We start from the raw sequence: 15380 nt of genomic DNA, 5'->3' as shown, positions 1-15380 counted from the left end.
ACACAACTGTTGTTACAATATTTATCTTCTCATTCAAACAGATTATTACCACAAAACAACAACCCACGTTGCACACCAAACAAACAAACTCCAATTTATCACTCAACATTTTAATCCTTTATTTAAGGAGGAAACACGTCTTGATGTTGATGTGAAGTTTGGTGAAAAAGATGAGGTAGTTGGGATAAAAAGCTGAGTCACTCAGCAGATTCTAAATGAAATACACTATATATCTATCTTCCCATTATCCTAAATGTAACACCTTGTTCTGGATAATAAGAATGACATAAATGCAATTAATGAAGAAAATCAAAGTCAATCAATAACAGGTCATGGTGAGTTCAGTGTTGGTTCAGTTTGCCAGCAGGGGGCGATGTAGATCTGTTAATGAGGACAAAGTCATGTGAGACGATAAAGAAATAAAAAGAAGAATGTTTCAAAGAAGACAACCATGAAAAAAGAACAGAGAGTCAAAGTTTTCTCCACGGGCTTTGAATGACTGAATGATCCTCAAGATGAAGATGATGAACTCTCACTGCATCTGCTTTTTCTGTTTCATAAGGAGAGGTGTGTGTTTGCCTTCTGACGACACCTGACAGACAAACAATTACAGTCTGTTTGTAACAACGTCATTTTTTTCAAAGGTTTTTAGTCGGGATACATGGTCAAATACAAATTATGTCTTTTAAATAATAATGATTGACAAACTCAACGATGGTGTAAATCCAAGCAGTATTCCTCCTGATTTTGTGTGCCACGTTGCCTTGAGTCTGTTGAGAGCAGAGAAATGATTTCCATAGAGAGGAGGCTTTGCATGGTCAGCTGATCCTCCAGTGAAGTGAGAAGGTTTATAGTCCTGTGAATTCAACACTGCAGGACTCAGATGTGTCAGTCAACACAGCAGAAAGCACAAGCACCATGACTCTCATCACCATCCTCATCTGGACGCTGGCCTGCTGCTGTTTCACAGGTTCATTCACTCAGCAACATTTCAAACATGATGTGCTGCCTTTTCTCTCATTGATTTCTGCTGATAAATGACTGATTTGTTTTTGTCTGCAGGATGCAGCGCTCAGGTGACTGTGACTCAGCCTCCAGTGGTGACATTTACTCCAGGATCCACTGTCACTCTCACCTGTAAGACCAGCCAAAATGTTGCAACTTGTAGTGGTGATCAGTGTATGTACTGGTACCAACAGAAATCTGGACAGCCTCCAACGATCCTTATAAAATCAGCAAACATCAGACATTCAGGAACACCAGCTCAGTTTAGTGGCAGTGGAAGCAGCTCTGACTTCACTTTGACCATCAGTGGAGTTCAGACTGAAGATGCAGCAGTTTATTACTGTCAGAGTGTTCATGTCATAAGCAGTGCTGATGTGTTCACACAGTGACTTGTCGTGGTACAAAAACTTCCCTCAGTCAGACTCCAGAGACACTGAGCTGTTACAGCAGGAACTGACTGCAGCTGCTGAAGAGGAAGCGACTCTGACACAGACCACTGAACACAGAGCTGACAGTAGCCTCACCAAGCACACACTACATATTCACATTTATAGGTTGGCATATTTAATATAATTGGTATACATTCCTTTTTAATCCATGTCAAAAAGTTATGACAAGCACACTCATCAGAATCTTTAAAGTCCATGTAACCCAGAATCCAAATACACATAAACATATTATTTTTCCATTTTACAAAATAGATTAAACATTTTCAGAAATATACATTGTGCCTACTTGCTGACAGACACCACTCTCACATCTGTCCATTAAAGGGGAAGTTCCGTTTTTTACAACCCAGACCTTATTTCTGGCATTATATACGGTTGTTTACTCACCCAGATAAGTCTGGTGTCATTAGGAGTCCCTCGGAAGATATTTAGCTTCCGCAAGAGCTGCGTACATCCATATGGTGGGAATGATCGGGGCACCAACAATGAGGCTCTAAATAACACATTTTCTGCCGCGAAACTCGTTCATTTCACCAATATGTTTTTATGAATCGCTAGAGTTGCTTATCATCATCATCCAGGTCATTTATACTGACCTACTAACCTCTGACCTGGATGATGTCATCCAGGTGCGCGCATCGCCGCAAACCCGCAGCACGGCTTTGTTTACAACTAAAGTTTGCTACTGTTAGTTTTTTGAACCATGGCCGAATATTTGTCACACGTCTGGATTTCTCCAGAAATGACTGTCTCACAACAGAGGATTTCACTTCTATTAGTCAGGTGGCTTAAAGACATATGTGAAAATAATGGGGATGTGCTGGACAAAAGTACCAAATTTTTTTATGTCTCCTCCATCACCATAGCTTTCAATTTAGAAGGGGAGCTGCTTCATCACAATGGTGGAAGGCGGCCATTTTGGATTTCCAAGATGGCCGCCATGTAAAATCTATAAGTGCCAATATCTCAGCTTCCAAGCTACTTAGAAGGTCAATTTTGGTGACAAAATATTTTTCTGGGTCAAGGAATGCATTGAAGCTATTAGGAATATCACTAGACAGTGGTGAGCATGGGGGGGGGGGGGGGGGGGGCAGTTCCCCCCCCCAGTGGCCCAATTGTTGAAAAACGCTTGCTAAAGTGCCCTGTTTGGAGCCAAAATAAAGTGCACTCCTGGGAGCCAAAATGCATGCTAAAGTGCCCTCATGGGAGCCAAAATGCGTGCTAAAGTGCCCTCATGGGAGCCAAAATGTGCGCTAAAGTGCCCTCTTGGGAGCCAAAATGTGCACTGAAGTGCCCTCTTGGGAGCCAAAATTTACGCTAAAGTGCCCTCCTGGGAGCCAAAATGCGTGCTAAAGTGCCCTCATGGGAGCCAAAATGTGCGCTAAAGTGCCCTCCTGGGAGCCAAAATGCACGCTAAAGTGCCCTCTTGGGAGCCAAAATGCACACTAAAGTGCCCTTTTTTTTCCTTTTCGCCCCTGCCCTTCAAGAAGTCTGTGCACGCCACTGTCACTAGATAATTGTTCATGCCAAGATCAAATAAAAATATTAATTCTGGGAATGTATTCACATGATTTTCAACAAAAGCATCTGGAATGGATGACATGAATGATTTGAACTCAGTTGAATTCACTTCAATTTATTAGCTTCCTTTTTAAACACTATAAAATGTTTTTTGCATGTACAGTATAATCCAATTATCTATCACATTTGCAACTGCAAAGCTCTGTGCATTTCCATTGTGCCTTCTTGCATGAACACTTTGTACCACAACCACTTGTGCTTTTACAACCACACTTCACCAGCTCACTGCATGCATTTGAAGCCATTGGCAGAAGGGTTAGGGTTAGGGCCAGTACTCGAGTTGAGGGGGGATAGCATCCCCCCTTGAAATAAAAACGGTCGAAATCATCCCCCTTCTAAAACTGCCATCCCCCCCTTTCCATCCCTTGTGTCATTTTTTTGAGTGAATGTGGTATTACTGCTGTTTCAACATTTAGTTTTACCTTTGGTTTCACGCATATCAAGTAAAATACTGTGGGCGTGGGCACACATGCAAAGATATTTTTATATCATATCTCAGCGAGCTACACCATGGATGTTATGCCTGTGCCCTGTAGAGAGCGCCCGAACAACGCATAGTGCGTCCAAATTCACACCTGTTCTTCTCTATGGATTTTCTCCGCAACCGTGGGTTGTAGTGAGAAGCCACACATATCACGTGGAACAGCGGAACTGCAGCTTTCCGACAAGACCAAGCACTTGTCGGTGGTCCAATGTTTTCACAGCAAAAAAAAAAGATAGAAGATGCCTCACAGCAAGAGGGTTCCCGGTTCGATCCCGGGTGTGGGAGCCCTTCTGTGCGGAGTTTGCATGTTCTCCCCGTGTCAGCGTTGGTTCTCTCTGGGCACTCTGGCTTCCCCCACAGTCCAAAGACATACACATTTGGGACTAGGTTAATTGATAACTCTAAATTGTCCGTAGGTGTGAATGTGAGTGTGAATGGTTGTCTGTCTCTATGTGTCAGCCCTGTGATAGTCTGGCGACCTGTCCAGGGTGTACCCTGCCTCTCGCCCAATGTCAGCTGGGATAGGCTCCAGCCTCAAGAGGATGAAACGGTTAGAAGATGAATGAATGAATGAATGATGTATAACAGAGCTTTCATACAGCTTTGCACACACATTACTCTTGGATGGATTACTTGCGAACGCAGGCTCGCACAGAAATGCCACGCACATCACATGAAAGCGCAGGAGTAGAGCTTTCCAATGATACCACACACATCATTGTGCTGTCATCCCATCACGCTATAAATACAGATCAAATGTCTACAAAATAAAAATCTGACGAATTTCTTTACAATCCATTATACAGATCTTGTTATCAGTCACTTTATATAGTGAGGAATAATGTTATTACTATTTTTCTATGATCTTAAATGTAAATATTGCATGTTTCTTTCAGATAAAGCACATTTTTGACTTGTGAATGAGTCAATGGAATTTCTTGCAATAATGAAAAAATACTGGCAATCATGTCCGCCTGGCACAAACCACATGTTTTGGACAGCTGTGAAGTGACATAATGTCCCACCATCATGGTTCTTATATTGCCAGATTCCAGAGAGTCTCCCCTCTTCATATATGGCAGAATATTTTTCCAACTTGCTATGGTGAGATACATGTAAAAATGTAAGAATTTAGGAACACGGATTTGTTTTTTTCATTGATATAAAAATTAATATAAAATACAGGCACATAGAAGGACATGAGGTGATGGCAAATCTGGATAGCCCAGACTGTCCTGAAAAAACCCCAAGATATAGCATGTGTATGTAGCCTTTACAATGACTGTGATATGAGCTTAAAAGTAAAGGCAGGAAAAATACCCCAAAAACGCCTAGGGCCCATAGGGTTAAACAGTGATATTAAAAGGAAGTTGAGAAATTATTTTCAGCCCCAAAACTATTTTATCTTCAGTGGGTTTTTTTTTTAATCCACACTTGAATGTTGGGCATTATCAAGAAAACATGTAGTTTTCTTAAAAATCAACTGGAAGAGTAATGTCATGTGCTTGCATAAGATTTCTGCTCAGTCATTCTAACAAAACCATAATGAGCTTGTTTTCTTCACATAGAGGATAACTATGGCCAGCAAGCAAGGGCAAGAAATGTTGAGAACAAAAAGCATGACTATGAAAATCTCTGGAAACTTTTATGAGATAGGGGAGAGTGGGGTAGGCAGCCATAGAATTTAGAAGTTCTATGTATTTTGTATTATTTGTATTTTTAATATATTTTTATATTTTAAGTTTCATTTTGCACTCCATGCCCTGAAGTTGGGAATTTTAACCTACAATATTTGTATTTGTATCATTAAAGATCAACATTTTTCCCAATTTCTTTTTCATTTTTTTCATGAAGGGGTTCTTGTTTAATTTATGATTTAATTAATCACAATTAAAAAATAACCCTTAGATACCAATTTGATCATATACCACTAACTGCTTTTTTGAAAAATACACTATAATTCAATATTCTAAAAGCAAAATTGACTTTGATTATTATTAGTATCATTGGTTGACCCAAGTAGAAGAAGAAATGATTTTTCACTTGTCCTGTGCATTTGACCCTTACTACTGTATGTAAGAGCAGTGGTGCTATGGCAGACCCTCTACGCTGTCATCAGCACAAATTATGTCCCCATGTGAAAAAATCCACCATCCAGCCTGATTTTTTTTTTTTTTTTAACAACTTGAGTACTGGTTAGGGCTAACCCTAACCCGCTGAAACTAACTAGCTAGGTAGCCTAGTTATTAACCTGTACTTGCTAGCCACTTACAGCAGTGTCATCATCCAAAAATAGTCTGATAGAAATGTTTTAAGGATTTTTTTTTTGTTTTGTTTCCTAAAAACACTTGCTGGTAAATTTCTCTGGGAGTTTGTGTCAATAACTGAACATCTAACTGTCTAACTGAGCATGTGCAGAGTGAGTGGCATCACTCTAGCTTACTTCATCAAATGCATATTGTTGTCTCAAACGATGTTTGGGTAGGAGTAATTCCTGGACTCAAAATATTTTTTTGGAGGTGCTCTTTGGTTAGGGATACATGTAGACATCACAATGAAGTTTCAAAGCAATCTCTTTAAAAAGTCAAATACGTTTATAATGGCATGATCTTATTAGACATAGAAACAATCTCCAGCGCATTTTAGCACCAGTCTTTTGTGAAGGAACAAAACAAATTATTTAATATTGGCACAAACAATCACCTAGTGATATTCCTAATAGCTTTAATGCATTCCTTGACCCAGAAAATGTGTATTTTGACATCAAGAGTGACCTTCTAAGTAGCTTAGAAGCTGAGATATTGGCACTTATAGATTTTACATGGCGGCCATCTTGGATTTTCCACCATCTTGATGAAGTGGCTCCCCTTCTAAATTGAAAGTTATGATGATGAAGAACATGTGGAAAAAAATTGGTGCTTTTGTCCAGCACATCCCCATTATTTTGCTAAGCCACCTGACTATATGATCAATCACCGTGTCCCGAAAGTAAACTGGAAGACCCAGCAAAAGCCTGCAGGACCGAACGGGCAACTTTCGATTGAGTAAGGAGCCTACACACATGCATAAATTGTTTATTTTCCTTGAATTTGTTTGCTTGATAAGTAAATAACTATGAGAATTTACATTTCTTTAGTTTCTTCTTATCGCTTGTGTAGAACGGCCCGCACACTGCACAAAAAGCAGAGGCACTTGTTATGCAAAACATGAATTTATTATTACATAGTGCTCAGTGACAAAAAGTGAGAAACAGAAAGGTGAACGTTTCGGTGGTAAAGAGGATTGTCTTTACAAATTGCCTCTGTTTTTTTTTTGCAGAGGTTAGTAGGCACCAAACTTATCTGGGTGAGTAAACAACCGTATTTAATGCCAGAAATAAGGTCCAGGTTGTAAAAAACGGAACTTCCCCTTTAAATATGAAGCTAACCAGCAACAGTTTAGCTTAGCTTAGCATAAAGACTTGAAACAGAGGTAAACAGCTAGCCTGGTTCTGTCTAATGTTAACTAAAACCACCTCCCAGCTCCTCTAAAGCTCACCAGTTAAAATGTAATATGTTTGTTTAACCATCACAAATAACAGAGAAGAAAATCAGCTTGTTGTGGTTTTACAGGAGTACATACTGGAAACAATGGGTTTGTTAGGAAATCCTCACTCCAAGTGCTGGAGTGCACTCTGGCACAAACTGGACCATCTGTAAAGTTGGAGCGCTGTTAGAAAGTAGCGCTCGGTTATTCAGAACACCACACTCTCGGAGCAGCAGAGCATACTCTGGGCGCTCTGTCTGGGGAAACGGAGCAGCAGAGCAACAAGTCATTAACTTAATGGTTTGTAACTCATGTAGAAGAACAACGCTCTGTTTCTTCCAACAACAGCGCTCTCATTTTATAGTCGAGCGTCAGATTGTATTTCTGAACACACAGGTAACCAGTGGAGACTTTGTTTTCTTTGCACAGATCAAATAAACCAGAAATCAAATAGGCTCGTGAGTTTTGGAGGAGCTGATTGGCTGATCTTCTTGTCAAAGGACAGGCACCCTTTTCCCCTGCTTCCAGTCTGTATGCTAAGCTAAGCTAACTGGCTTCAGCTTTATATTAACCATATGATATGAGAGTCTCATCATGAAGTTGAATGAGTCTGTTTCCTGCAATACTAAACTCAAGGGCCGGCCCTAGACTTTTGGGGGCCCAAAGTGGACTTTGTGGGCCCCTCCTCAGAGTAAGCTGTTGCCACTTCACATGGCACTAAACCAGCTCATGTGAACTGTAGTCTAAGCACTTATTATTACAAATAAGCATGTAAAGAGTAAAGTGGGACCTATTAGCAGCAACAGTATCTTTACAGTAAATACAGTGTTTGTCTATTTGTCCCTGAACCCCATGAATGGTCCATCTCAGGCCTTTTGCTCGACCAAGTAAGTCTGATGCTGTTCTGTCTTGGGACTATGTTTTTTTTAAATGTAATTCATTCATGTAATAGTTTGTAAAAGGTTATATTAACAGTAGAGGAAACAGTGCAATCTCCCACCTGCCCATTTTAATGTGTTTTTGTCTTTGCTTTTAGGCTGAACCCTGACCAAGGAAGGGAGGACTGGGGCCTGTCCAAGCTGTGGCCTAGCTCCCAAAGCATCCACTCCTATTGTACAGTTGAGTGTTGCTGTGTTTTCACCTTGCACTTTACGTTTAGTCTTGCTTGTCTCTCTGTTTGTGTAACCTTTTTTTTCTTTTGCATTGGCCTGAGTGGGTCTTCCCCTAAAATTTCCCCCTTGGCTGGTCGATAGCAACCCTCCCCCTGACTAAGTCCTCAACTTATGCAACCATTTTTGGAATATATTTGTTTGTTTTTTTACCTTGTGTCTACTCTCCCTTCAAGGCAAATTGGTAAAAATGACTGAAACGGTCCCAGTGCTCAGGCTCTGGTCACATTGCCATGGAACGTGATGAGAAAGATCAGTTGGGGTGATGAGCTGAAACACTGAGCAGCCCGAAATACACTGAGGTCAGACAGGTTAACATCACATTATCGTGCAACACCTGAATCAGGTCAAGAGACATACATGACTATGAAAGGAATGAAGACACTCCAACAATCAAATTGTGTCAGATCATAGTGAGTTCAGTGTTGATCCAATGTGCCAGCAGGGGGTGCTATAGACCTGTTAATGAAGACGTGATGTGAGAGAATAAAGAAATAAGAGTTTTGATGAAGAGAAGAACCATAAAAACAGCACAAGGTCAAACTTTTTGAGATGGGCTTTCAACGGCCGAATAATCCTCAAGATGATGAACTGTTGCAGTGTAGCAGTTAATACATGGTCAAATACCCATGATGAATTTTAAATAATAAAGATTTCAAACTAATATTAAAATGAATATAAACATATAATTTCTCTCCATTAAACCCTGTGAGTAAATGAAAGGCAGACAAACAGACATATCATAGCAAGCACAGTGAACACAAACTCATCCTTAAATCCTCAACTGCACTTGTAATATAAATCTTTTCTTCTTTTCCATTAAGATGATAGATGGTGTAAATCCAAGCAGTATTCCTCCTGATTTTGTGTCCCACGTTGCCTTGAGTGTGTTGAGAGCAGAGAAATGATTTCCATAGAGAGGAGGCTTTGCATGGTCAGCTGATCCTCCAGTGAAGTGAGAAGGTTTATAGTCCTGTGAGTTCAACACTGCAGGACTCAGATGTGTCAGTCAACACAGCAGAAAGCACAAGCACCATGACTCTCATCACCATCCTCATCTGGACGCTGGCCTGCTGCTGTTTCACAGGTTCATTCACTCAGCAACATTTCAAACATGATGTGCTGCCTTTTCTCTCATTGATTTCTGCTGATAAATGAATGATTTGTTTTTGTCTGCAGGATGCAGCACTCAGGTGACTGTGACTCAGCCTCCAGTGGTGACATTTACTCCAGGATCCACTGTCACTCTCACCTGTAAGACCAGCCAAGATGTTTATTCAGATAGTCGGGGAGGTTGGATGTCCTGGTATCAACATAAATCTGGACAGCCTCCAAAGCTCCTAATATATTTGGTGAGCACACGTGTATCAGGAACACCAGCTCGGTTTCGTGGCAGTGGAAGCAGCTCTGACTTCACTTTGACCATCAGTGGAGTTCAGACTGAAGATGCAGCAATTTATTACTGTCAGAGTTACCACAGTGGTGGTGTGTTCACACAGTGATTTATGGTGGTACAAAAACCTCCCTCAGTCAGACTGCAGAGACACTGAGCTGTTACAGCAGGAAGCGACTGTAGCTGCTGAAGAGGAAGAGACTCTGACACAGACCACTGAACACAGAGCTGACAGTAACCTCACCAAGCATGTCGTTGCTGTGTTATCACACTAAACTTGGTTCAGAACGATCAAGCCTTCGGTTGCAACAAGGTGTTTTTGCCCAAATTCACAACATCATGATTTTTTAAATAACAGTTTTCATCTGAAACCATTTACCCCAAAGCCAGTGACAACTTTGTTCTAATTACTCGGCCCAAAGATTTTTGCCTGTGATTCTCAGCTCATCGTGTTTAGAGGAGCTACATGCTATTTTTGGGCTTTGGGCCCAAACTAACAAGTTCCTGAATATTCCTGTTAACTCTATCTCATAAACTTTTCCCAGTTCTTGTTATGATTTCACCAGCTGCTGCTGTAATCCTGACAGAAATGTTGGTACTCAGGGGCTTGGTTGCTGTTCTTCCAGCTCTTTACAAATTCAAACATGAATCAACCAAACACAGTAAAAAGGACTCATTTGGACAGTCCTCATGTATGAAGAGTTTGTTTTATACAAAATGATTATTATATTATCATATTACCAGGATAACTTGGTCATTTGTTTGCTGTACAGCTTTAATATTATAACACTATACCTGTCTAACCTTTCTCAGTAGAATATTTCTGACTCATGTTCTTAACAGTGATGTTGAAGTCAGTCAGCCAAACATAACTACGACTACAAATCTTATGCTGCTGTGATTTTCTTGATAATAATGTTCTTTATTTCTTTAAATTAAAGTGTTGATGCTTTTTTCTATTATTTCAGTGCATGTTTTACTTTAATAATAGATTTCTATACTTTTCCCCAGCAAAAGGTTTCAATGCAGTTTTTGTTCCTCCATGAAAGATGCAGCAGCAGATATTTAACCAAACCCAGCAATGATTCATTTTAACTTCATCCACACTCAAGAAATGAAACAACAAAAAAGGACCACCAGACATAAGTGCATGAAATATTTATTTCTGTTTCAAAACCTCAAAGACGACAGCATGTGACTGTAACAATGTATAAATGTTGAAATAAAGACATGAAGTCACATGAAAGCAGAATGGCAGCAGATCACATGTTAATTACAGCAGGTTGGATTTGTTTGTAAAAGCAGAATTTGACTTAGCAGAGACTCTGTTGTTTCTCTACTCTGAGCAGCGGTCAGGGTCCAGGCTTTGAGTGACAGGGCTCTGCCCATTCAGACTGGCCTCACAGCTCACTGAGCCCGCCTTCCTCCACTGGTCTGCAGGGAGGCTCAGGGTGCTGCTCCAGCTGTAGTGGCCGTCCCTCCCCAGGACCTCCAGGCTGTGTGACACCCCTGAGGAGCTGCTGCAGCCCCCCACCTTCCAGCCCAGCCTCCAGGCTGAGGGGAAGCCCCCGCTGGCCACACACACCAGTGTGGCACTGTCCTGCTGCAGCTCCTCTCTGGAGGGGGGGAGGACGCTCAGGGTGGGCCGCACCACACCCACTGGAGGAGACAGAGAGGGGGGAGGAGAGGGGGGAGAAAAGACAAAGGAATGAGAGTGAAGGCTTGGTAATAAAGAAAAATCACATCCTGCTCATTTCTTACATTTGATCAAATCAAACAGAATAACTTGTGCTGCTGTTGCACTCATAAATCACTCAGTATCAGACCATCAGCCACATGATTCAAGTGAGACTAAAAAGCTTGATTGATAATGATTATTGATGACATCTTCATATGTGTTTCATAATGTGTGACAGTGAATAACTCGTCCCTGTGATGATTTTCTTCTGTTGAAACTGACAGAGCTGAAACACTCATGTGAATACAGTTAAAACCTTTGTCATCTGTCTCTTTCACTTCCTTTTCACTACATGGAAAATGACTGAACCGTGAACACAAAGATAAACTGCATTTACTGAGAAAAACATCTTTGTGTTTAACAGAATCCACATCAGATTATAATTCAATAAATTATTTGATGTTTTTAACATAAATGAAGAAATTGTAACCACAAATGTAATTTTTGAGCATTCAGAGTCTGATTTGACTGTTGATTGTTACTTTCTTTCTTGCCATTAGCGAAATACTCAGTGTTACCATGAAAACAATATAAATAAAAAACAGTAATAGTAAAATAATAATAAATGACGTATTTTGTGTAAATTAAAACGCAACTATTTGCAAGTTAATATTTATGTATTTGAAGTTTCTTCTCTGATTGTGAGATCAGCTTCAAAAAATTACAAAAAAACAACAATCAAACGCTGAATTAAATCAGAGTCTCGTTAAATTTCTGATGAAAGTTATATTTGTTATATATTATATGAAATAAAATCTCTGGTACTTACAGTCAACGATCAGTTTGGTTCCTCCACCAAAAGTCCACCACAGTGATACAAACTCATTAAGTGGCCGTACAAAAACCTCCTGCACTGTGAACAAGCATCTATCCACTGAAAATACTCTCTGATTTTTATAATTACAGAAAAACAATTAATTTTTACTGAATCTACAACACTTATTTAATGACATGGAATTAAAATATTGTATAAATAAAGATTATTTCTTGAGTTTTTCTTTACTTTTCTACACCTGACAGAGAAATGATTACAGTCTGTTTGTAAAAAAAGTCATTTTTCTTCACAGTTTTATATCAGTTAAAACATGGTCAAATACCCATGATGCATTTTAAATAATAATGATTTGAAAACTAAGATTAAAATCAATATTAACATATAATTTATCTCCATTAAACCCTGTGAGTAAATGAAAGGCAGACAAACAGACATATCATACCAAGCACAGTGAAGACAAACGTGTCCTTAAATCCTCAACTGCACTTGTAATATAAATCTTTTCTTCTTTTCCATTAAGATGATAGATGGTGTAAATCCAAGCAGTATTCCTCCTGATTTTGTGTCCCACGTTGCCTTGAGTGTGTTGAGAGCAGAGAAATGATTTCCATAGAGAGGAGGCTTTGCATGGTCAGCTGATCCTCCAGTGAAGTGAGAAGGTTTATAGTCCTGTGAGTTCAACACTGCAGGACTCAGATGTGTCAGTCAACACAGCAGAAAGCACAAGCACCATGACTCTCATCACCATCCTCATCTGGACGCTGGCCTGCTGCTGTTTCACAGGTTCATTCACTCAGCAACATTTCAAACATGATGTGCTGCCTTTTCTCTCATTGATTTCTGCTGATAAATGAATGATTTGTTTTTGTCTGCAGGATGCAGCGCTCAGGTGACTGTGACTCAGCCTCCAGTGGTGACATCTGCTCCAGGATCCACTGTCACTCTCACCTGTAAGACCAGCCAAGCTGTTTACAGACACTCTAGTGTTGGAGATTTAATGTTCTGGTATCAACAGAAATCTGGACAGCCTCCAAAGCTCCTAATAAAATATGTGAGCACACGTGAATCAGGAACACCAGCTCGGTTTAGTGGCAGTGGAAGCAGCTCTGACTTCACTTTGACCATCAGTGGAGTTCAGACTGAAGATGCAGCAGTTTATTACTGTAAAAGTGCACACTACATCAACAGTGCTTGGGTGTTCACACAGTGATTTATGGTGGTACAAAAACCTCCCTCAGTCAGACTGCAGAGACACTGAGCTGTTACAGCAGGAATCGACTGCAGCTGCTGAAGAGGAAGAGACTCTGACACAGACCACTGAACACAGAGCTGACAGTAACCTCACCAAGCACAAGCCTCAATGTGATCTTTGTTTCCAAGATCAATTTATTATTTTTACAATTTACAGTTTGGAGCAGTAACTTCTTCTTCTCTAGTATTCCTTGCAGCATTATCACCCTGACTTTGGTTCAGAGTGATCAGGCCTCAGACTGCAACAGGGTTGTTCATGTCCCAGTTCATGAAATCAGGATTTAAAAACAAAAAAACAAAACTAGTACAGTTGTGTTCAAAATAATAGCAGTCCAACATGACAAACCAGATCAGTCACTGCTTTTGGTAGAAATTATATTCCTGTATGGCAAATAATGTACTAGTAGGTGTAGTACAGTTATAGAAAACTAAAGGACTCAAGAGCCATGACATGTACGCTGCTGATTCTGCGTAACTGAATCATTTATTGAAAGGAGCGTGTTCAAAATAATGGCAGTGTGGAGTTTAATTAGTGAGGTCATTCAATCTGTGAAAAAACAGGTGTCAAACAGGTGGCCGTTATTTAAGGATGAAGGCAGCAAATGTTGCACATGCTGGTTATAATGAATTTCTCTCTGAAAGTCTGAGTGAAATGGGTCATTCCAGACATTGTTCAGAAGAACAGCGTACTCTGATTAAGAAGTTGATTGGAGAGGGGAAAACATATAAAGAAGTGCTGAAAATGATGCTCAGCTAAAATGATCTCAAACACTTTAAAATGGCAACCAAAACTAGAAAGACGTGGAAGAAAACAGTAAACTACCATTCAAATGGATGGAAGAATAGCCAAAATGGCAACGACTCAACAAATGATGAGCTCCAGGGAGATCAAAGAAGGTCTAAAGTTACCTGTGAGTACTGTAACAATTAGAAGATGCCTATGTGAAGCCAAGCTATCGGCAAGAAGCCCTGGCAAAGTCCCATTGTTGCAACAATGGACATGTGCTGAAGAGGTTGCAATTTGCCAAAGAACACATTGACTGGCCTAAAGAGAAATGGCACAACATTTTGTGGACTGATGAAAGCAAGATTGTTCTTTTTGGGTCTAGGGGCCGCAGACAGTTTGTCAGACGACCCCCAAACACTGAATTCAAGCCACAGTACACTGTGAAGACTGAAGCCTGGTGGCGCAAGCATCATGATATTGGGATGTTTCTCATACTATGGTGCCATGACTATTACTTGCATGCCAGGGATCATGGATCAGTTTGAATACATCAGAATAGTTGAAGAGGTCATGTTGCCTTATGTCAAAGAAGAAATGCCCTTGAAATGGGTGTTTCAACAAGACAACGACCCCAAACACACCAGTAAGCAAACAGCATCTTGGTTACAGAACTACAAAATTAACGTTATGGAGTGGCCAGCCCAATCCCCGCACCTTAATACAATAGAAAACTTGTGGGGTGACATCAAAAATGCTGTTTCTGAGGCAAAACCAAGAAATGCAGAGGAATTGTGGAATGCAGTCCAATCGTCCTGGGCTGGAACGCCTGTTCACAGGTACCAGAAGTTGGTCGACTCCATGCAACACAGATGTGAAACAGCTCTCAGAAACTGTGGCTATACAACTAAATATTAGTTCAGTGATTCACTGGAAAGCTAAATCTTCAAGCATTTTTCAGGTTAAACAGTAAATGTGTGAGTTTGTAAAGGAAAATACAGACACTGCTATTTTTTTGAACAACCGAATATTCCTTTTTTCTTCACTTTCTTTAAAGTAATGACACATTTGATTCATGTTTTGATTTGGAATAGAATGTGCAGTGTTCCCAATGCATTTGCATGTATGGAAATAAAAGCTATTATAAGGATTTTGGGCTTTACTCACTTTTTTAAACACTGCTATTATTTTGAACACAACTGTATTGTCAGGATAATGAATGTGGCTGTGGAGGGAAATCCAGGCGATAGAAGCTGATGGCAGGGAAACAACACAAGATTGGAGGT

The 15380-nt window shown here is 40.2% G+C and overlaps 1 pseudogene and 1 gene segment (V, D, J or C); one reads left to right on the top strand and one right to left on the bottom strand.

Annotated features, from left to right (window-relative positions):
• Positions 1–15380, top strand: part of LOC117266944 (Ig kappa chain V-III region MOPC 63-like) — a 305866-nt gene that overhangs the window by 18007 nt on the left and 272479 nt on the right.
• On the bottom strand, positions 10750–12255 carry LOC144467005 (Ig lambda-2 chain C region pseudogene; annotated as a pseudogene). The gene is made up of 2 exons (XR_013493389.1): positions 12114–12255; positions 10750–11265 (listed from the first exon to the last, which is right to left on the bottom strand). The product of XR_013493389.1 is annotated as an Ig lambda-2 chain C region pseudogene (transcript).

The sequence above is a fragment of the Epinephelus lanceolatus genome, chromosome 15 (genome assembly GCF_041903045.1).
Source record: "Epinephelus lanceolatus isolate andai-2023 chromosome 15, ASM4190304v1, whole genome shotgun sequence".
Taxonomy (NCBI): domain Eukaryota; kingdom Metazoa; phylum Chordata; class Actinopteri; order Perciformes; family Serranidae; genus Epinephelus; species Epinephelus lanceolatus.
The sequence above is the reverse complement of the archived record's forward strand: the minus strand, read 5'-3'. Positions and strand labels throughout refer to the sequence as shown.